General features: G+C 43.6%; 1 protein-coding gene across 1 annotated transcript in view; it reads left to right on the top strand.

Moving 5' to 3' along the window:
- The window catches only part of LOC116842217 (meiotic recombination protein SPO11), a 70,869-nt gene that overhangs the window by 16,679 nt on the left and 35,698 nt on the right, over nucleotides 1–18,492 (top strand). The gene's annotated exons all lie outside the window — the stretch shown is intronic.

Genomic DNA, 18,492 nt, shown 5'->3' on the forward strand with positions numbered 1-18,492 from the left:
CTGATGCTGCGTTTTGTTTCTCCCACTAGTAATTCAACTGTATCACAAGAGATAAACGAGCTCCAAGAGCTCGATTATTCATAAACATTCCAATAATGTCGAATATTATTTTTAGTATTCGTTTATGTAACTATTTTTTGTTAATAACTTTTTAAAAAATAGTGAGCTACGAGTAAAATCTTATTAATATTATATTCAGGGGAGCGTAACTTTGATAATATGTTCAGGTCGTCGATTTTTGAGAGAATTGACTCTTTATAAACATTTACATACATTTATTTACAGACTCCCGTTCTTTTCTTCTTTCATTTTTATTATTATTGCATAAAATATCTTGTACATTATCGCTAGAGAGATTACTAGATAAACTACTAAATGTCAAATAAAATATATTTTTCTGTAATTATAATGTATATTTTATTTCACACACATTCTTTTCTTATTTTTTATAATATACTGACAGTTGATTCACCGGTGAGAAAAACGAAACGCAGCAGTAATTCTCAGCGCTGCCAGCTTTATCTTTTTTACTGGCAGTAACCACAGCTATATTCAAACATACCCTTAGATGTGAGTTTTTCAACTGGATCACGAATGTGAATTGGATTACAAATATAATGTCACGTATATTATATAATACAAATGAAAAGAATTTAAATCTAACTTCAAATTCAGATCGGAACATCTCACGTGGGACAAGTTCCAAGTAAGGACTATTAATTAAGGGCCTTACACTTCTGATTTACACTTTTGAAAACATAAGAGACACTAAAACTACATTTGGCAATAAGTCTATCTAGAAAAAAAAGTGGAAAGATTAATCGCTACACGGAGAAAATATTATAATTTCTTTTCCTTTTATATCAAAATTCTTTTCCGTTTTACTACATGTTTTTATAGACTGTCAGTAAGTCTTGCTAAGGAATACAGTAAATTTTGATAAAAACATGGCAGGTGTTTGAATAGCACTAAATTATAATTGCGAAAAATATCGTCTCAGTCAGAAGTCGAATCTGGACTTCCCCAATTGTCGGGCGGGATGTCGCACCAGTTCGATTACTCAAATCTTGACGATACTATCACAACTATCACACGATACTTATAAGTCATTATTTGGCATGGTAGTGAGCGCTTTGTTTCGGCCAAACACGATACTCCATATACACACATTTTCCAAAGTGTACAATTTAAATGAAATATATCTTTGGGCAAGTAAGAACTTAACGCAAATTGGAGCGAATATCTAAATGAAATGTTGGAAGGATAATAATGTTTTAACGTTTCACGTTCCCAAGTACTGTTTCGGTGTCCATGTAGAACGACCGTCCACTTAACATTCAGCATTACGCACGTCGCGAGATAATCGGGTGTTAATGGATTAATCGCGCGGCGGTGACCCGAGTTCGTAATCAGCTGGTGAGGGGGTGTCCCTCGCAGGAACCTCCTACTTCCTACCTTCTCTGTCCCTTTGCCTTCCCCAACCCCAGGTACCCGCATCCAAGACAACGGCCCGTTACGCTTCGATCGAACTCGAACCCACGACGCAAACATATCTGCCGAGGTGAACGCGTCCTCGGAATTGTGGAGTCGCGATCTCAGCCCAGAAAGAGGACGCGAAACAGACATCGTCTGCCGCGGGTGGTGTATCGTCCCAACTTGTCGAAAGCTGGACACATCCGCTCGTTCGACGTTGTCTACGATATTTGTACGTGACAATATTTACCGTTTACTCTTCTCCTGGCGAGCTTTCCATCGCGCGTCGGGTCGCTCTCGAAATTTTTGTCAACCATTACGTAACGCACAAAGAAAAAGATCTGTTGGATTAATTGTCTGGCGAAATACGAACGAATCAGAAATTGGAAGTTGCCCGTTCGAGTTGACGAGATTTCTGGTTAACTTGAACAAAGTTGCAAGTTCTGATTAACCAGAAATTTTGTTAACTTGCAGAATTGGGCAGAATTTTGATAATTTTATTCGGAATCTCTTATATCACCGGACATATGTTTAATCCAACCAAACATGTTATTCCATGTAAAAAAGATGCTTTTCCGAAACTCCGTGGTACTATTTGTATGTTCCATTAAGTCTTTACCGTGGTTTGCGAACGTAAAAAGTGCAACCAGTTTTTCTTTGGGATTCACCGGACCTGGGATTCCCTTTTCTTTGGGATTTTGTAAAATTTTGAATATTCGTCAACCAAATCCTTTTTTTAGTGTAGGATGAGTAGATTAAAAGAATATAAAATCTGAATATTATCCTCATAATCGTTTGGGAGATAAACCCAAGCTGTGCTAGTTGAGACCTTTGCAACTCTTTGGACTATTTATCTCCTAAACGACTACGCCAATGACATCGAGATTCTTAATATATCTATTTTATATAAAATTCAAACCAGCGTATCATTAATTGGAATATTCAATGTTTTTGGAAAAGGGACGAAATGTTTATGGACGCTTGGCTGCACTCGCTTTTCTTCTATTCTTGCTCTAAGACGAACTCTTCATAATATTCGACAATTTACTTCCGCGCTTTGCTCGCACGTGCGATTTAACGCGCGTACTCCGACACGTGTGTATAACAGTGTCTCTGGCGTCACTTCCTATCACGTGCGCACAGGTGCGCCTGAAATTATTTCAAACTCAATGTATTATAATTTCGCCTCTCGGAATGGTTCCCAGGAATTCATAGACCGATCTTTCGGCGATTCTTCTTTCTCACGACAGAAATTAAACTCGTTTCCGCGAGATATATATCTAACTCTCAAAAGCATTGTTGTGTCGAGACGAAAATTCGGTACACCGGGCCATAATTTTGTTAAAATGCAATCAACCAGACGTAATTTGGTAATTACAATATGTGTATTTCGCCCTCTTAATAATATATATATTTGACACAAGTAAAACATATATTAAAAGAAATTATTTGGTAAAAAATTAACAAACGGATATTTCCGATCAAAATACCGCTGAATTTTTATATATCTGATCAGGATATATGGTTAAATTTAATCAAATACTTCCGATCAAATGGCATTTCATCAGATACATCGATCAAAAAATTAAAAACCGATATTTCTCATCGGATGTTTCCTGATCGAATACAAAAATTCAACGGTATTTTGATCGGAAATATCCGTTTGTAAATTTCTTATCGAATAATTTCTCTCAGTGTACCAAGTATTTTAGTTCCAGAAACACAGAAATAATTTTTCAATGTTCTCGATATGAAAGTTCTCAAAACCCCTAACACATCGCGTAGCGTTTTAAAGAAGATTAAATACCGAGAGGCGGAATGTCGCTAGGACATGGCGTTTTATACCGGATGACGTTTCTCTCTCTCTCTCTCTCTCTCTCTCTCTTCCTCATCCCCCGCATTGTGGAGCCTTTAAACACAGAAGGAGCGGGATATCGGGCGGGGGCAGAAGGGCGACGGAGAGGGCAGGGTCGGCGGGGAGAGAGACACAGTTCGAGGCTGTTTAAACACAGAGGGTGTGCAATCAGGAGTGTTTGCTGCCCCGCGAGTGAGAGAGCGAGCGAGCGAGTGAGCGAGCAAGCGAGCGAGTGAGCGAGCAAGCGAGCGAGCGAACGACTGAGCGGATCAAAGGATAAACGTTGATGGGTTGGGGTGGCTGATAGTGAGCTGATTTGATTGTCGGCCTCCGCTATTGTCCCCGAAACTGGCCTATTGTACGCCTCCGTGACAGTACACTCTGGCTACTTGCACACAGGTATGAGCGTGTGTACCGGCGAGCGCGTTCCTGTACATGACACTATCTCCCCGGGCGCGCGACGTCGCGCTTTCCGCCGTTCCTATGTAATAAACGCGCCGCGAGATCGTCAGCGACCGCTCTCTCTCCCTTTCTCTCTTTCTCCTGCGCCGTGTCTCGCTCTCTCTCTCTCTCTCGCTCCTCTTCCGCATCCCCGAGACAATTATTGCGAATTATTGCGAAAAAAAGGAAGACGCCTCGCCCATTAAGATTTTTACGGGCTTTCCCCGACGAGCCGTCTACTCGTTTCGTCGCCTCGCGAAAATTCCCCCACGCGCGCGCGCGCGCGCATTGAAGAATCGTGAATTAATCGTTTCTGCAACCAAAACATTTGCGACCAAGGCATTCAATTGCCGTTTGTGTTCTCTACTTGCTCACTGATACATCTTACTTGCCACAAATGATCTTTTCTGCAACTTTAATCGAGGTGACGATCGGATTCGACGATACTGCAGTGGTTGGTATTTGTTACGAAATCGTTTTCCTGTATGCGTGTTAAGATCGTGTTAAGATTCTTTGTTCCCGTTTCTTTAATCGTCCAAAAGAAAATACCAAAAGAACAATATTGTAAAAGAGCCAAAATTTCAAGTAACTTTTGAATTTTCACAAAAAAGACTCCTCCGAAAGAAGAATTATTTCAGGTAATTTTTTTATTTTATTCAAAAAATCTCATCGTCAAGCAGAATTAAATGATTTCATAACATTTGCCGAATAGTAACGCTTATCCTATAGTAGTCAAATGATAACAGATGTTAAATATTTGACAGTTATGATTAAAATCTTTAGTTCATTTAACTGTGATTAAAAATTCTTCAAATGTACTATGTATTTGGTTATTATTTATTATATCATATTTATTATTAGTTACAAAATTTGTACTTAAATTTTGTAAACAAATAATAAGCATTTAGTAAGCATTTCGTAATGATTATCAGTCTTTTTTCAATATAATCACTGCAGTATCGTCGAATCCGATCGTCACCTCGATTAAAGTTGCAGAAAAGATCATTTGTGGCAAGTAAGATGTATCAGTGAGCAAGTAGAGAACACAAGCGGCAATTGAATGCTTTGGTCGCAAATGTTTTGGTTGCAGAAACGATTCTTCAGAAACGATTCTTTCTTTAGTCGATTCTCGCATATGACGAAAGGGTTAATTCGTCACATGAACGATTGCGAAGTGGTTACGTGTCGCGGTGCACAGGAAGGACAAATTTTCGGGCTTATCCGCGCATCTGTCTCGCCATTTGCATACAATGCTAGTCGCGTGCCTCGACGCAGCGACGTGTAGGAGGAGACTCGGTTCCCCTCCTCTCGGCCTTTTAAGTATTCCGTCACCTGTCAACCACGTACGCGCGTCCTCGAACACAATGTTCATTTAACGACCGCTGATTTTCTCGCCGTTCGCGCGCGCAGTTTTGGCCGCACGAACCGTTACCTCGTTACGTTACCAATGGCTACCGTAATTCGAAACAGTGTAATTTTTTTCTCCACCTAGCTCCTCCTGGTCGAGATAGGATCTTCACGCGCCTCCTAGGCGCAATTCCATTTACATTTCCGACGTAGCCCTTTTCAGCGACTCTCGCCCGGTCGAAAGCCAGATGATGATGAGAACGTTGGTAACCCGCTCGCGTCTCCCGGCTCGTGCCGGCTGTTTCCGGTTTTTCAAAGCGATGCTGCCTTCTGCGCCCGAGAGATCCGATCTGATGTAAACTCCGTAACCCATTCAGCGCGAGTCAATTCTCCGAGAGTCTGTTGGAAGCCGCCATGTTGAGCGCTTGAATTTTAACCTAGAAGCTTTCCCCGTTTGGTTTGTATCATCCGTATGAAATCGGAAAGGAAAATCGGGAGCATTTGGGGCAAAGAATTTTGTTAAAGAAGATTAACACTTTTGGAAAAGTAGAGACGGTGCACTGGAAAAAGGATTTTGTCGTCGAAATGATAATTTGGTACACTAAACCAAAATTTGGTTAAAATGGCATCATTAAATGTCTGGTAATTGCAACTAAAACATTTAATTGCCGCTTGTGTATTTTGCTTCCTTAGTGATATCTTATTAAGTATAAATAAAACATGATATGTACCAAATATTTTAGTTTATCAACCAAATTGTGTCGTAGATTATTTTAATTTATTAATCAAATCGTATGTATCGAACATTTTAGTTCCAAATACAAAAATAATTTTTTCAGTATGTGTTTTATCCTTGGGAGGAGGAAAGAGAGTTTGAAGACACTGTGACAAAGTTGCTAAACTGTCAAAGAAAGCCAATTCTCTGGTCGCTTCAGTAGTTCATTGTTCGAGGTTACAGATTCGCTGAACGATCCATACTGTTATTCTATATGAAAAAGAAGTTTGGTTGGATTCACTGAAATTGCTGGTGAAATGTGAATGAATCTGAAATTTCAGTTGAAATTACCAAAATTCTGTTTACGTATGAGTGTGTAATTTGGCTGAAGCTCCTTTTACACGTTTCTTACCGTTTTAAACCACGTCAATTAGCACGTTTAAGACGTGTGAATTATAATTTAATCGGACATCCTGATCGAACATAAAAATTGACCGGTATTTTGATCGGAAATATTTGTTGTAAGTTTATTACCGGATGATATTGTTTGTAAGCTTTTTACCGGATAATTTATTATATATTGCACTGATACACTTAATCATACGCATTTGTTAACTGTTACAAGACTTGCTTGAGAGAAATGTTGCATGATTTTCTTGTGAGAATGTGTTCGCCGGAATATCGCGTTTTGCTCATTTTGCATCTCGATATTCCTTTTAGTTCTTTTTTTTCTTCATTCTCGGACAGCAATTTCCGTCGAGGGAAGCTACGAAAACATTACAGGCTTCACGGCGTGTCCGCAAAAAGTTGATACCTATTGTGTGCCGGCGTTTAAGCGACGTCACCCGGGAAAACGCGCCCCTTAGGTCGAGAAAAAAGCCACCCCTCTGTGTGTCGCCGGAGCGTCGCGGCATATGCTTCCACGGCGACGAGTTTTCGTACTTACCGGCCAATCGTCTCCCGCTCGAGCGAGAGAAAAAACGAAAGGGGTGACTTCGACGCGGAGGCGGAAGAGGCTCGATCGCGCTCGTCGTTGTTTGCTCCCGATTAATTTCCAGGGAACCTCCGCTCTCTCGATTCCTAGCGAAGGGGAAAGTTCTCGCAGCCTGTGCACAGAAAAAAGGACTTGATGATCGAAATCAAAATTTGGTAAAATGGGACCAACGAAATGTTTAATTTTAATAAAAAAATTAGATTGCCGCTATTGTACTTTGCTTAATGACTAAGGTTGCATTCCAAAACGTCCTTTTTGAGGAAAATTTTACTCAATACTTATAGTTCACATTATATATACTATAAAGTAAAATTTCTTCAAAACAGACGTTTTGGAAGGCAACTAAATAAATATATTACTGCGAAAGTAAGGCAAAATAGCGGCAATGGAGTCTTCTGGTTGTAATTATCGAACCTTTGATTGACCCTATTTTAATTAAATTTTGGTTTCGCCAACCTTTTGTCGGTGTGGAACACGCGTGTGTGCGTGTCGCGGGTGATTCTCGGGAAATAGTTTTTCTCTAACGATCTACCGCCGCCTAATTATGTAATTGCCGTTAACAGGTCTGCAGTTCGCACGGTACCTGCGCCCTTTGCCGCTCTCTCCGCTTTCCCACGTTCATTCAACGACAACCGGTGTCTTATCTCTTATCGATAGAAAGAATACGAGTCCGGCGACTGGCGTGACTGGTGAACTTCGCATGAGCGGGAGAAACGGGGATGCTCCCCGAAATGATCGAGCGACGTTCTGTCCTCGATAGATCGGGAGATCAGGCCGGAGACACCGCTGTCCGGAATATTTTCTCGAGTTCGCGTTTTGGACGGCACCGTGGAGGAAAGAGTCACGTAGGAAGTTTCAAGATTTAAGTACCGCGTGCTGGTTTCCCTCCCGAAAGGACCCCCGGTCTCTCATTGTGCGTCAATTGAGCCTCGTTTAAGCAGGGGGTGGTGGATTAAATTGATTTAAATTGGTCCCGGAGAGGGAGCGCGGCCGTTCTCGCCTCTCGCGACGGCAGAAAGGCGGGAGAGAAAGAACCGCGTCTCGCTCCTATCGCCGAATCGAATCTTTCCACGATACGGGAGCATTTATACGCTCCTTACCTGTCTCTCGTCGTGGGTCGCTATTATACAATTTTTCGGATGAATTTCGTCGTGCCGCGGGCACCCATTAGGGCACCCGTATGCGCTCAGCTGCGAATTCATGATAGGCGTGCACGCGTTGTATCCGTCCGTGCGTCTATTTATAAGGACGAATATCGCGCGTAGAATCTTCGTAGCTTCTCGATTCCGGTCGCTCCTTTCTTTTCCTCGCGTCCATTTCTCGGGCAGACCGAGATATACGTGTAAAAAAGTACAAACCACCGCGATGTGTGCGCGACCGGCGATCCCCTGCTCGAGGAGCGCGTCTCGTCGCTTCTAGTTCGACGGAAGTCGACTCATTTTCCTGGGATCTGGAAACTCATGGGAGAAAAGGTGCGAAGGTGCAATCGGTTCTAAAGTTCAGGCAATGATCGTGAAAGTTCACATTATTAGCGCTCGCTTTGTAATAAATTGAATCGAGATTGTGATCTGAATTAACGAAAGCCGGACGCGTCGCTACTGGTGCTCGAACTGGAACTCCTCTCGGGTCACTCATGAAAAACTAACCCTTCGTTAAGAGCCCCGTCTCTTCCGTCGTTTTGTTCGGACGCACGCGGGCACGCTTCTACGCGGCGGTTCGCGCATAAATTAGAACGTTTACACGACCCTTCGAGTCCGAAAACGGTCGACACCCCGCGGAGAAGATCCTCCGCGACGGAAACCCGGCACGCGCGCGCGACCGATATAAATTTTGCAATTTTTAAAAAGTACCCTTCCGCGCGCGGAGGGCCCGACGATCGCCTGATTTTGCAGCTCGCGTTATTAACCCTTTGAGCCATAGTGGCACACTATCGTCCCGCCTATATTTTCTTCATTTTTAGTGATTTTACCTAACTTGCATTCACAGCCATAGTCGATTATGTTATTATTGTACTCTCTCTCCCCTTCTCTCTGTTTCTCTTTTAAACATAAGGAGATAAAGACAAGTAAAAAAGAATTTGAATGTTTAATTGTTAAATTATTATAAGTGTATAAAAATAAGAAAAGATACTTTTTCAGATAAAAATTATTTTAGGATTAGCTATTGGGAATCGACACATCGAAACGTTAATAGTTTATTGAGGACAATTAACACAGTATTGTACACATTTTCTTCAAAATTTTCTAAACCCTGTTTCTTACAATGAACTATTGAAATATCGGTAATATATTTGCTGCAAGTTTTTTGCCAGAAACGCAGATATCTCTTTTTTTATATTGAAGAAGTGTCGTCGTTATTTTCGGATTCGCTGAAAGCGAGATTGTTGATTTTGAAAACTTATGGTCCCACCATTTTAAATTTTAACACTTTCACCTCAAATGAGGAACCGCGAAATCCCTATATGTCAAACTTGAAGAAATCTCACCGAGAAATAAAATTTGAGTATAGCTCAAAAAGTTAAGCAAAAAAACGAACACCGTGCATACGAAATATTGGTTTGGAGTATACTGTAGTATGTTTTGACTGAATCTGTTTTTAGATTTTTTTTTACTGTTTCAACTCGCATCATTTAATGCGTTTAAACGTGTCAAACTATAATCTACACGCGACGACGACTATGCGCGCGCGTCTTAAACATTTTAGACGACGTAATTTAAAATCACGAGAAACGTGTAGAAAAAGCTTCGGCCAAATTACACGCTTATACGTTTAAAAATAACACACTCGGATTTTGCAGTGTACTACCAAAAAGTGTTAAGTCTGGGTATTATCCCACAAGGCAGCGCGCACGTAAGTCACGTATCGGAAGATTCGGTGCTACTCTATTTGTACTCCGTAAATCCCTGTAACTCTATACGATGGGTATCGCAAAAGGGGTTATCAACAAATGTGTTCAAACATATAGGGTGTCACCAGACTCGCGAGAGAGAGAGAAATCCTGCTAAGACCCGTCGAGCAACCCCTCGTGTCAATAATCAACCCTGTAATCCTTTCAGCACGAGGGATCCTTCCGATGCGTTTGTAACCGTTGAGAATCGATTTATAAATGACTTCTTCATTTAATAATCGCGCTCTACGCCTTGAAACGACGCGAGGATTTTCTCGTCTTTAGCATAATTGGAAAATTGATGACTCTCCTTATGTAATAATTTTATTTCACTGAGCGAGAGGGAGGCGAGGTTCAGTCTTATGTGTTTACACACTGAAAAGAAAAGGTAAATTATAAATACTCGTGGGACGAGCTAAGCACCAGTTTAAACTAAAGTTGCAAGTAAACTTTCTTGTTTACGCGCTTTCGGGGCCAACAATGGTCTCTAACAAGCGTTTTCATGATGGATCACGCGCATTCTTCCTTTAAACGTAGGCACGAGCCGTGGGCACACGACAAAGATGGGCAGAATGCGGCGTACGGTTTTGCGAAAGGGTCCTTTCGAGTCTGTGAATGCGAGGCGAGATCAGTCCGGGAACCGCGTCGGAATTACACCCTCGCTATTGACGATAATCGCACCACGTTCTGAACATTAGATGCGAGAGCTGAAAAGTCAAAGCGGACGGATATAGTCGAGTTCTTCAAAAGTTCGTCGCCACTACATCACCTCGTGTCGCGACAAGAGAAAAGCTCTCTGAAAACGGTCGCCAGCCAAAAACGGCCGCGATACATCCGCAAAGTCAGCCCCAACTAGAGCCGCTTCTATTCTCGGGCCGCTTTTGGCACGCGCCCCTTTTCGGCAGGAACGCTCGACTTCGTTTTCGTTGGCTCCATGAATGGCCGATCGCAGTCTATTAAAGTGAAATGATTATCTTCCGCACTGACAGACCGAGCGGATTTCTGTAGAGGGTCAAAGTAGACGGTTGCTTGTCTGTAATTCTATATGGGAGCGTATTCTCTCTCTCTCTCTCTCTCTCTCTCTCTCTCTCTCTCTCTCTCTCTCTCTCTCAAAATAGCATGTACGCTAGAGTTCGTAATAATAGCATTATTAACTCAGCTTCCCAGGATCCCGTGAACGCAATGAGAGAAAAATGTTTGATATTTGTAAGTATAATTATGTAAAGAAATAATTATTCTCTCTCTCTCTCTCTTCTCTTTTCTACAAATTATAGTAAAAAGAGCCATTTTTTAATCAATTATATTATAATTTTGGTGATAATAATCTTATATCCATGTACGCAGCTTAAACGCAGCTTGCAAATTTTGTTATTTTAATTGTCAATTTTACACGCGCAATTTTACGGTACGCGTGTCCTTTCGAAAAAGTAAATCGTAATGAGACTTAAAACGTCACGGCGATGAGGGAGTCGGATAAGTTTCGCAGCGTACGTACCGCGAAACCCTATCTCCATCGGCGATGTATTAAAAGCAGCATAAAGGGGACTTGTCAAACGGCAATCATCCCCTATTATATAACGTCACTCCCCTCGCGACGCTCCGCGGGCCGCCGCTGACTCGTGTGAACTCTGCGGAAAAGATAGGAAGATAGCGGAAATCTGGTCGGGAAATAATGCCGCCGTGGCTCACGGAGAAGAGGTAAACTGATCGGTCATGTCATGCCTTATTGGCTCGTCAAACCGCCCACATCGTGCGATTAAAGCTTTCGTTTCCGCGTGGCGACATTCTTTTCGTAGCCTCCCACGATGTTCGCCCTCGAATCCCGTGATCGGGAGCAACTCGTAATTCGTAACGCGCACGCAATTGCAACGTCGATATTTTGTATAGATTTCAACGAGAATTAGGAGTAGTAGATCAAAATTTAAAGAGATTCCTACGAAAGTAATACAGTTTTACAGTATACAGTATATACAGTAATACAGTAATACAGTATTACAGTTTTTTTTTTCACACAAATTCTCTTCAATTTCACTATGTTTTTAGTGGTTCAGAAATAGATTGTAACTAATGTTTATATCTGGTCTATATAAAGTCTATTTAGGTCTCTACACGTATATCTTGCCAAGAAATATAGTAAATTTCGTCAAAAACATGATTTTGCTAAAAATTTATGTAAACTCCATTTAGATCTATATTTGCTCTATATCTTGCTAAGAAACGTAGTAAATTTCGCTAGAAACATGGTAAGAGTTTTAATAGCGCATTTCAGTTTCTAAAATATAAGCAGCGCGTATGAAATGGAAGGATAGTGAATTACTGCAGAATGTGGATCTGTTGTTCGATTAAAAAATCTTACAATAATTTTCTCAGTTTCTTCAGTAAAATTTTCTCCGTGCAGAAATCTATCTGACGGATTTGTGAGTTGCGTTTTGCCTCTTTTTCTTTTGCAAGCGTGTCAGGGAGTGATGGAATAAAGAATTGCGATTTGCGATCGAGGTGTTGTTATCGACGCCTTTCATTTTTCGCGAGGAGCGCGCGAAAATCACGCGGTCCTCCCAGATCCGCCGGATAGAACGCTTGCGGAAAAACGACGTCACTTTGCGCGGCGCATCGGTGCGGCCTGTTATCGGAATATCGCCGTTTAACGACGCGATGCGTGACGGCGAGAGGGACCACCTGGCGTTCGTAACCACGTGTCAGACCTAGTGGACACGTGTCCACCATGCATATCCCTCGAGGAGTAGCGCTCGTGCCGCTCGCGTATCTAGTCGCTGGAAACGTCTAGTCGCTTCACGGAGCCCCTCGGAAATACTATCGACGTGTAGGCACCGCGTTATCTCGCGGTGGCTAATCAGCACTGCCCGATTACCGCGAATTCTCATTATTACATTCACACGCGCGCCGGAAGGAGGACGCGCGCTGACGGCAGAGACGCAGAGTAACGAGAGAGAATCGCGATAGAATTGAAAGTCTCCACCCCTTCCCCCGCGAAATTCAGGGACGCGCGACTCGAGGATGAGGACGTCTCGATTCGCGAGCGCGAATTCGCGAGAAACGGCCGAGCGGATAATTGGCGTGCTTATACGCAACGGCGGGCCGGTACGACGGCTGGTTGTATGCGAATGCATCTTCGAGCGTCCAAATAAACCAATATTTTTCCCATGGATATACATAAGCGATTCCTACGACGAGGGTGCACTTCACTGACAGCATGGGGGTACGGGTGCGCCGCGTACATGCCCCATGCTGCGCGGAGCAATACGCTACCAGTCCGAAAGCAGCCCCATAAACATCCCGCGCTCGCTTTACTCGGACCTCGAGTGCGCTCGTGTGAATGCGCCGCTCGAGTGTCTCGCGAATCGAATCGTTACTACCTTAACAAACTGTTAACAGCCGTACGGGAAACGATTTATGGAATGGCAGACAGCGCGAATAATAATAATAATTCCGAGAGTCTCTCCGGCCTGGCGAGCGCGGCGTATAATTGCCAATTGTGGTTCTTCCGTCCGAATGTCGCTTCTCTCGTGCAACGGTCAACTGTCCACGCATCCGACCTCGTAACTTCGCGCGCTCGCAAATGAGGTATGGCTTCCTCTCTCGCGAGTTTTGCAATTTTGCACGCGAGACTCGTGTTTTGAAAGATTCTCGATTTCGAAAGAGAGGAAGAAAGAGAGAAAGAGACAGAGAGATAGAAGGAGAGACGGTCGGTGATCGATCGGTTTGCGAGGAAACAAGGAAACATCGACTGGTAAGGACGTCGACAGCCCGAGCGCTCCTCGTCTGACCTTCGACGCGGATGCCAGCGGTACAAATGAACGGAATTAAGGGGCTTTTAGAGGCGTATGCGCATATACACACACAGGCACACACATACACACACCCATCGTATTCAGCAGGGGTAGATAACTCTCCCGGGAGAATCACGAGGGGGCGAGCGCGGGGCACAATGGGGAGGGAACCGTACGAGGGGTGCTCTTTGATTGGTGTGGGAAGATTCACCGCCAGTTAAGCTCTGCCACTGACTGCTCCTGCTAGGGAATTTCCTTCGTCGTAACACCCACGCGCGCCACAAAGGAAGCGCGAAGGGTGGTCGCGTATATATCCTCTAATTGACGATTACTATCCCGCTACCGCTGCTGTTTACTCTTACGTCGCCTCGCTAAAATTATCCCCGCAGACTCCGGGCTGCTCCGTTCCGTCCCACATGCGCCGATATTCTCCGCGAACTCTCGCCAACTCCGTGATACTGCACCGTGTGACTGCCAGGGGGTAGTCAAAGAAATTTCGCCGTTAACACTCCGCTGCCCCCTGTGATCCTCAGTGCGATTACTCGGCGATCGCGAAGTAAGCAAGCGCCATCATCGCTGATCCATCGGAAGTTAAGTAATCGAGTGTCGCGCCGGGGTAGCGTTTATCTGGCGAATGTCATAAACACGCCCCTTCCTCCGTGGCTTGCCTCCGTCGTGGCTCTCCATTGTCTTCTCCGTACAAAGCCACAAAGCGATCCTTGCATCGTGCCCGACGATGCAACGGCACGGCCGAGAAATTGCAGCAAGTTGGACGGCTTGTACCGGTCGCGGTTTAAGATGTTTATCTTGCGGTAGCCGAGCCAGAATGACGTGCCCGCTCTATACGTAATATATCTCTCGTGTAAGACGCGTTTAGGAGCAAACGCGCGCGCCCGTCTCCACCTAAGATCCCCATCTGGGGATGGACACTAATTGAAGCAGTTAAAGGGACTACCCTAACCAGATCCGCAGTTAGGACCTTAAAGTGGCGTGCCGGACAACCCATCCACTCCCTCCCTTAATTCGTTTATTGCTCTTATTATAAGCATCGGCCTGGCGCATCGGCTTGGAGAAACGAAATTTTCGTTAGAGAGAAAATCTTCTCAGTGGTTGTCATTTTTCCAGATTTGTTGGACGTTTCTGCATTGAGAGAAACATTTGGTTGTATTAGCGCGAAGTTTGTTTTTAATGAACAAACCGAACGTTTTGGTTGAAAGACATCAAGAATTCTTGGTCCTTATGATCGAAATTTGGCTTTTTTTTCTTAAGGATCAGAAATTCTGTTTCCTCCAACCAAAACGGTTCGTTCATTACATCCAAACTGCATGTTAAGGTAAAAGTACCCCATGCCTGGATGCGTACTTAACTCTGAACGTTTTTATTGTTTTGGTCTTTAAATACGGATATTAATATTATACGGAGTTTCATTAAAACTGCAATAATGTTACAATTAAAAAATAGAAAAATCGATTTGATAATAGTAAAGTAAATTTTCTCGAAATTTTTTATTAATATTCACTGAATAAAATTAAGCGATGTATTACTAGCTAGAATGAAATTTCTTGCAAACATATGACACAATGTTTCTAGTAATAAATACAATTTTTATTCATAAAATGATTGAAATAGAGCAAAAGGGCAAATGAGGTAAAGTTGGCTTATAATTAAAGACAAGAAAGCTGTGGAGACCTCTCGCAAAGATTCTGGAGCTACTAGTGAGGATATCTATTTTATTCATGACTTCTTTTACTCCGCGTTATTGGACAACTTACCCCGGTACCAGGGCAAGATAGCTCTGTTCCTGCATGTTCTTATTTTAGTTATTACAAAACAAAATATACGGGTCGTGGCGGATATTAATACACAGGAGAAAGTTGCCTCTATCATGTTTCTACAGTCAGTCACAACAAATGGTTGTAACTTAAAAATTCTAAAATACAGAGCATCCAGTCCCGGTCTCTTCCCTATCCGGTGATATATATAGAGAAAGATGACAGCGAATATTCCAACAGTGCAGACAGCAGATTGCTATGTAACGATCGCAAAAACGATAACGTGCTAATGTCTCACTAATAACGTGTCTCCGTTGCGTTATTTCGCCGCTTTGTTTCATGGCGCGGGCACGTTCATGGTGATGAGCGAGGTATGACGCTGGATGCTCCGGAATTTGGCCAGCCATATGCCGATGAATCTACCCCCCGTGAAGTGGCGAGTGTGGCCTCCGTTCACCGTGAAGAATTTATTCACCGCCGGCGCGCGGCTAATTCGCTTTAACCGTCGCGGACGCGCGCGCCCGTTCGATGTTGCGTTTTGAGGTCTGAGTGTCGGCCACCTCGTCGTCTTGAGCCTCGTTGTTGGGCCGCAGTGCACCACTTCCTGCCGAACCTCGTCTCGGGCCGCACTCGTCGGCAAACAATATCCATCGCGGTCTTTTGTTTCGCTTCTCCTTACCGGCGAAGGGCGTGCTCTCGTGGCGCTCTCGAGTGTCGCGCGATTCTTCGTCGCTCGCATTCTATTCCTCACAATTAGCGCTTAGGTGGAACGACGTGGCTGCTCTCTTCTGAGAGCTGTTACACGATACTGCACGTATCGTGTGTATTACTATAATATCGGATGATACACATGTACGAGTGTGTATCTTTTTTCTTCTCCTTTCTTTTTTTTTGTTTCATCAAGATCGCGTCGGCTTTATCGTCGAAACGGAGCGAGAGAGACTGGCTACCAGCCTCTAACAAGAGCAAATCGAGTTAGCTCGAGTTTCGTGTACATATTCATTTAATTCGTGCCTCTCATAACCGAGCAGAAGGAGCCGCATTAAGAGGTGAATCATAGGTTAACGCGACGCGGGTCTGCGTTCTCTCTTCATCCCGTCTCTCTCGCTCTCCTCGCGATAATTGTAGCCTGGATCAGGGCACGGCAGCAGAGAGAAGGGCGTAACGGAACGTGAGGGGAAAGGGAAGGGTAGATCCTGTGCGATACGTTTGCTCCCTCGTGCCACGACGCAATTTGTGGAAATAACGATTGTATAATTGCTCTCTTTTCTCTTTTTTTTAGGGGTGCCCTCAAAATCGCGTGCCGCGTGAAACGTTTTCACGCTACTGACGTAACGTAGGGCCCCGACGACTTTTCGAGAAGTCAATTGTCATTCCGCTTACTCGTCCCGCCGATAGCGCTATTTTTAACCGCGTACGATTTTGCGTTAAACGCAGACTCGTCGTTGAAATTCGCGAACGCGACGTCCGGTACGCTCATGGCGTGAACTTGTCGGGGGATTCTCGCGTCCGACGGTAGCTCTCCATAGGACCATATTGCCACCCCCGCATCTGTCGCGAATACTTCACTAATTTATGCCATTTTAAACGCTCGATACCCCCCTTCCCCCCGTCGTCGATGCAGCGCGGGAGTCCTCGGCGTAAGGTAGCCACCCCGAGCAGAAAAACGATGAAAAAAGAGAAACTTGACATGCGTTCTCTCCGCGTCGGGCAGAACTACGGGCCACGTGATACTGTATAGAAGGGAGGCGCGATAGCACCAGTTGCTCAGACCCGTAATCGCCGCAATTACGTATGGAAATTCCTGATTCATCCGATCAGGCTCGATAACGAGCTCGTTTTTCACGTGGTTTGTCGACGCACCGCTGCGCAGCTTTCGCGTCCCGGGTAATTCCGGTTAACGTCGCGCGCGCAAGAGAGAGAGAGAGAGAGAGAGATCCACTCACCTAAGTGGATGAATATGATTTATAGCAAGACAATCGTGCAATTTGTCTAATTACTTGCATGAGTCGAATGATAAAAAAGAATCTGCTCGAACATGGAATACCTGATGTGATGGGAGGCGCGCGACGTATTTTTCGCGACGTGTTTTTCATCATCGGCGCAGTTTTACGCGCGTCTCAGCGCGATGCATCAATAGAAAGATGATCTCAAGCGGGGCCTGAAAAGGGGCCTCCTGATTTCTTTCTCTCTCTTTCTCTCTCTTTCTCTCTCTTTCTCCGAGGGGCCCTTTGTGCAAAGACATGTCTGTCGCGATGCTGCGCGAGGCAGGGTTTGAGGGTTTTGGATTACCGCCGCCGTGTGTGGCGCCTCAGGTGTCTTCGATCCCTTTCATAGGCAAATACGCGATTCGTAGCTTTCACAGCATGGCGGCACGCAACGACGGCCTCGAGAAAAATCATAGATCGAAGTCGTGACATTTTTCTCCGGTCGAGGAACTGTCAGACTCGGATGACGCGAGCAACGTGCACCTTGTCGGCTGCATGCGTGATTTCTTCTTCTTACTGTACTGAGAACAAAATGCTTGAAAATTTCGTAGCATATGAAGTTTATTTCTGTGAATTAAAGTTAGTTTTTGTGAATAAACTTTATACCTCACAAATAAATTTGCAAGTAGAATAAATTAAGATGACCATAAGCTGTACTTTTTCTAATAATTGCTAAATAGTACGTTTTAACATCTGAAGGGGTATACACATAACTACTATAAATATTGATAATTTTTTAGAACGACTACAAAAGCGCACTATTTTAGTAATTATTGGAGAAGTTGCAGTTTATGGCCGTCTTTTTCGTATGGCCATCATATTCGAGTTTATCCAATCTTTCTTCTCAGTGTGTGTGTTCTCATTATAGTTTAATAATGTTCAACATACAAAATTTAATGTCCACATACGATGTTGTGTCTATGAGACGCGAACAAATATTCCATTGCTCACCAACTTTTGTAAAAGATTTCTAAATAACGCAAATCTGTTTGCAGGCTTTTATTTGATTGCCTTACTATCTTATGGCTGTTTTGTCTCTTTAAAGATTTTTTTAAAGAGACATTTGTGTTCAAAAATGTCAATTTTCAAGTAATTATGATAGTTCAAAGTTGCTCGTGTCTAACAGACGCGGATTGCACTGTGTATGTCCTAAAAAATATAACTATACTTGTGGAGGGTTAATTCACAATTCCGGAGTACCGTAAGACACGCTTGGCGAAAGTCGCGAAGCA

This window comes from Odontomachus brunneus, unplaced genomic scaffold, assembly GCF_010583005.1.
Source record: "Odontomachus brunneus isolate Ranch 3 - 2012 unplaced genomic scaffold, Obru_v1 Obru_scaffold_022, whole genome shotgun sequence".
Lineage (NCBI taxonomy): Eukaryota > Metazoa > Arthropoda > Insecta > Hymenoptera > Formicidae > Odontomachus > Odontomachus brunneus.